Source organism: Diadema setosum, chromosome 14 (assembly GCF_964275005.1).
Source record: "Diadema setosum chromosome 14, eeDiaSeto1, whole genome shotgun sequence".
In the NCBI taxonomy this organism is placed as follows: Eukaryota; Metazoa; Echinodermata; class Echinoidea; order Diadematoida; family Diadematidae; genus Diadema; species Diadema setosum.
Genome location: NC_092698.1, coordinates 32,718,744 through 32,724,743, shown reverse-complemented (window position 1 = coordinate 32,724,743; position 6,000 = coordinate 32,718,744).

Sequence of the window (6,000 nt, the reverse complement as noted above, 5' to 3'; positions counted from 1 at the left end):
CAAAGAAAGAAAAAAACGACGGTACTCGAAATATCGAGAAATTGAGAAAAAGGAGTTTCACGAACCGACGCACGAAAGATACGCCGGTTCGTGAAACCCGAATTGCTACGGTGAAGAGCAATGCGGGTTTTACGAACCGTCGCAGTTGCATTACTTTGAGCTTTGTTCAACTTACTGGCCTAGAATTAGGTTTTGGCCCTAATCCAGATCTCAGAGTGAGAACCAAACCTTCTGAAAGATGAATGACGGCCTAAGCCAGCCCACTGTCCACGAGTGAAGTGAATGGTAAGCTATAATCCTATTAAAATCATGCTCAAAATAACAGTTTCAGTTGGACTACCATAACAATTAATTGCGGTAGTGTGTAGTCCCATGTATTCAATCGCGTGATGCTTATGAAGCCTAGTCTGTAAACGCCATCCAATTTCAAATTAGATCCCAAATCATATTATTTATTGTTTCTTTTCAACTTATGTCGTTACTTCTGAGACTACTGAGTACTGTAGTCGTAACGTCTGTGTGCAAGACATGCAGATTGCAAGATTTCAAAGTCTCGAAGACACTAAAAGCCTTGACTTTTGAGTTGAAAATGAAATCATGAGATTGACAAAGTAGGCGTACTAAACAAAAAAATAAATAAAAAGTCTAACAGTAAAACTCAAAGGAAGAGTAAAGAATAAAGTTAGACATGTTAGACTTTTACTTTCAAGTCTAACTATTAAGTCTAAGTTAAGACTTGTAATACCAGTTACTAAAACTAAGATCAGCTGAAGTCTAAGACCAAGTCAAATTAACACAGTTCAGAGCCATACCGGTAGTCTAGCTCTAGATCTACATCTAGACTAGTGGTAATAGTAGGTAGAGTCCACCCATTTTTTCCCCCAATCTTTACTGGTCCATTCCTGAAAAAGTTACTGGTCAGTGTCCGACAGTGATTTTTCCTGGTCAGGGACCGTCGGACCAGTGCCAGTGTGCAGCTTTGGTGTAGATGTCATCTATGACAGTATGTGGTCTAGTGATACTACCTGAACACTACGAGTACTCTACAGGTTAGGTGGCTTTCCTGTACAGTGCAGTGTTAAAGTATACTTGTGAATTCAGCCCTAGTACCGTACTGTGTGTAGTGTATGTCTAACGTTAGTTCGAGTGGAGTACCTAAGCACAGCGGTGGGGCTTTTTTCCCCTAAAACTTGTGAATGTGGCCCAACCAAATGGCGTTTATATATTTACGCTTGATTGATAGTGATACAGTGGCGCTGTCGATTTCCACAGCAGCCAAACTTTTGTCCTTTCTTCTTTCCTTCTTTCCCTTTGTTCTTTCACTCTTTTTATTCTTGGAATCGAAGGACTTCCTAAGAAATGTCCCTCGACTGATTTAACCAGGACTCTTGAGTCCTGGTAAACCTAACCTTACCGAGTAACCGTTAACGTTTGTTAGGCCTAACATAACAGTAACACTGACTTAGCCCTGTATTGACTTTGTCTTTGGCCGACTTACTGAGATGGCGAGTCTCACTCTTTAACGTTAGTCTAAACGTAGTCGCTAGATCTGTCAGTGTCAGTGTCACCGGTTATTGTATATGGTGCCATCTCTAACGTACTTTAACAAGTTGATGTTAGTTATCTATGTCAACTTACTGATTTAGTAATAGTGGTACTGTCATCCTGTTGGACATCGCCGAAATATCATCCGTGACGTGTTAATTTCGTGTCACAAAGACAAAAGTTGCCAAGATCTAATAGTATTAGATGTCTAGATTTAGATGTAGTCTAGATCTAATATGAAATCTGTGTAACTTCAAAGTGAAAGGTCTAGACTTTACTTAGTCTATAATTAGACCAGACATTCATGAGGCAAAGGCCTATTTAGTAGATCTATTCTTATTCTATTTTAATGTCAATTCCTGCTAACTCGCCACGTGTTATTCCTAAGGCCAAGGACTTGCGGGTTAGTGATTTTTTTTTTTTTTTTGATAAATACCAAACAGCAGACGTGTTTCATTTGCATTCTTGCACAGACTTCATGAAAATATGTGCAGTATCAAAGAAATATGATGCACATGACAATGCCACTGTTTTATAGGTGAATGGTTAATACCTTTAAAAGCTGAATGATAATGTAGAGTCTAGGTCTAATTAAGATGATACAGTCTCTGATAAGAAACAGGTTTGATTGTCGTAGACTGTTTCCCAAATGCAGGTAGTAATATTCAGCTACTTCAATGCAATGCCTTGTTTACAAGTACATGTAGATTTATATTCATGTGAATGATAATTCAATTTCTACATGAGACTTACTAAGTGCTAGACATAAGATCTTGCATTATTAAAATGTGTAAATGACGAGACAATTTGAATATGGATCAAAGACGAACAGCAGTATACTTTGACATTCTCTGATCCTGCATAGGCCTACCATTTTGTTTTATGTTTAATATAAATAGAGCAAAATAATTTCAACTTCAGTTTTGTTGGCTGATTTTTTTTCTTCTCAAAATTAAAGTTGTATCTTGTACCATGATGTTTGATTTTAATCAAAAGTTCTTAATTTCTTTCTTTTCTTTCAGATGAATGGTGCCATGTAGTAGCGAAGAACTGGACTGTCTCAGAAAAGAAAAGAAAAAGTACAGTGTACATCATCAACGGATGTGAATACAATGGTAATTAGAGTCTAGGTCTAATCAAGATGTTAAAGTCTCTGATAATAAAGAAGTTTGATTGTTGTAGACTGTTTCCCAAATGCAGTTAGTAATATTCAGCTTTTTCAAAGCAATGCCTTATTTACAAGGACATGTAGATTTATTCATGTGAATGATAATTTAATTTCTACATGAGACTTACTAAGTGCTAGACATAAGATCTTGCATCATTAAAATATGTAAAAGGCGAGACAATTTGAATATGCATCAAAGACGAACAGCAGTATTTTTTTACATTCTTTGATCCTGTATACCATTTTGTTTTATGTTTAATATAAATAGAGCAAAATGATTTCAACTACAGCTTAATAGTTGGCTGATTTCTTTTTCTCAAAATGAAAGTTGTATCTTGTATCATGATGTTTGATTTTAATCGAAAGTTCTTAATTTCTGTCTTTTCTTTCACATGACTGATGCCATGCAGTAGCGAAGAGCTGGACTGTTTCAGAGAAGAAAAAAAGTACAGCATCGTGCTTATCATCAAGGAATGTGAATACAATGGCTTAGGAAAGAAGACAATCTACAGATAGGATAGAAGGGAGAACTTGGGATGAAGGGCGACAACATAAGGACGGTATATCTACATTAAAATGTGATTGTAAAGTGGAAACATGAAAGAAGATTCTAAGATTGAAGGTGAAAACATGCATTCCATTCTGTGATGTCGTAATTACAATTTTGCTACACTTTAATAACACTACTGAGAGACATTTATATCAAGGCAAGCTTCATGTGGATATGGAATGTTAGATTTTCTTTAAGTGTTCATTGGTATGTATTTCATGATAATAAATCTTGAAGGTTTTGTGTGGTAATCATAACCTTGTGATACATCTTGATAATTTCTAAGTGCACATTGGCAATATTCAGATGATGCTGTAATCAGATGAAGTTAGATGGTTGAATAATCATTGCATAGTTGTAATAGTTATCGACTGAGGATTAACATGCCCTTCACTGACTTATTTTTCATAAACGGTGATAATTGCGAGAGTCAATCTAAATTGTCGGGGGCATAACCAAATGTGTCACACTGTCAAAATGTGTATATCAGAAACTTTTCGCTCGCTGTACGAATTTTCACAGAAAACAGATTTATGAGAGTCACAAATGGTAGCTTAGACCCATTAACAAAAAGTTCCAACTTCATCTTCAACCATGTTCATGATACATGTTCATCTACATTTTGCAAACATTCTGAATGTTGATTGAGACATGTTATACATGTATGTATTTTTATGAAATTAATGCAACAAATAATCAAATATGCATCTCTGCTAGATGATAATATTAATCCAGTTAATGACATGCCAAACTCACCTCAAACTGTAATTCATTCTATTCTCCTTTATTCTTTTATTTATTATTTTGTTGTCTTCAACCCACTTTGAATGTGTTACGTATGATTCTTATAAACATGGGAAATGCACTCCATATAACTGATAGGACTTGTAACAAATTGACATAATCATTCAACCATCACAAGACAGTTCTGTTATGAGATGTTCTTTATTTAACTAAAATTGTAATTATGATACGTGTATGCTCCCATGCAAACTCACAACAAAATACAGAAATATGATTTCTTTTAATAATAATTCATTATGTCTCTAAATGTACAATTAAAGAAAGTGATTACAAAAAGGATGTCAAACATTGTATATTAAAATAATAGATTATTCATTTGTCTCCATCCGTAGTAACACATGCAACTGCAGTGTGCAGTTTGTGGGCTGCTGTGAAAAAAAAAAAAAAAAATCACAGGCAGCCCAAGCGGGATTCGAACCCACGACCTCCGGATTACTAGACCAGCGCCATAACCACTAGACCACCGGGATGCCCTAGCACTACCTTTAGACATGAATGATTAAATATAGAAGGGCTTGGGGGCGCTTCGAAGTTAACTGCTCTTATTAAATATGCACATGTCATTTGCAACTCGACTAAAGATGATTAAACGCACTGAAATTCTTACTTTAAATAATATTCATAATCTGTTTTTTTTTTTCTTTAATAGCTTGGGATGTACACTTCATACACTGTATCGGTCTACATTTCGCCTACAATATGGAATTCTTTACTTCGAGACGTTTGTTTTTTACAAAAGAAAATTAAGAGTCCTTTAAAGGTGCTGTAAAACAGTGGCGTGTTTTTCTTTTTTTTTTGGGGGGGGGGGGGGAGGGGAGTCAAATTAGCCTTGGCCCCTCTCCACCGTCCTTCCCCCCCCCCCTTTGGCTGCATTTTTTTTTTTTTTAGTCATCACATGAAAATTCGTCTGCATCCACCCCGTAGTTTTGCCGATGACCTTTCTTTTGAATTATCTTAACCACACACAATTTTGGCCGAATTTCCCCACCCCTCTTGTGAATTTGCTAGCACATGTGTTTATAGTACTGGTGGATTAAGGATTCGGAGGGGGGGGGGGGGTCGGCCAAAATTTCTCTTTTCTCATATGTAACAAGCCTACGGGGCGAAAGGCTGATATTATGGGCTTTCTACACACATTTTTAGATGCTAATTATTGGTTAATATGAGCACGATCATTTATGTTGTGATTAATTTGTTTCCTTTTCATATATGTATAACTATTAGAGACTTAATTGGCTTGGCACTCCTTACATCGACCTATTTTAGACACCCATTTCCTTCTCTCTCTCTTGCTTTTTATCTACTGTCCTGTGAATAGTGTAACTACATGTACATGCAGTACCTCTTCTCTTTTGCATGATATACATCAAGTTTCCATCTGAGCATAATGTGTGTTGCAGCACTCACAAGCTTCATGCATATGCAGCAACATCTTTTTATGTTCATATACATAATTATGCTTGATATATTAATTTGAGAATGTTATTCTTTCTTTTGTATATGTTCCGTCCGCACTCTATAGATGTAAATGTAAATTGTAAGATTTGGTGCGCGTGTTCGAACTGTGTTTCTCTTTTTGTGAACACACAAGAACTGATGTAATAATGAACTTGAATTACGCATATTCTTTAATATTGATTCCATCTCCATTTGCCATTAGATATTTATTGATTTATGGAGCTCTTCCACAATTGTTATCCTTCCCATTGTCATTACTCATCTCTGAATAATTCAAATTTGATACTTTATTGAGAACCTATGTTTCTTCGATTACATAATGTACCTCTTCAATATATTGCTGCAAAAGGCATAATAAAACATGACCATTGTTATATATTTAAAATGAAGCTTGAAATTCTGATAATTTTGATATTTATGTATTTTTAGGAGTTTATCAGTTTCGAAGAGTGCATGCAGGATGAGTTTTATGTTT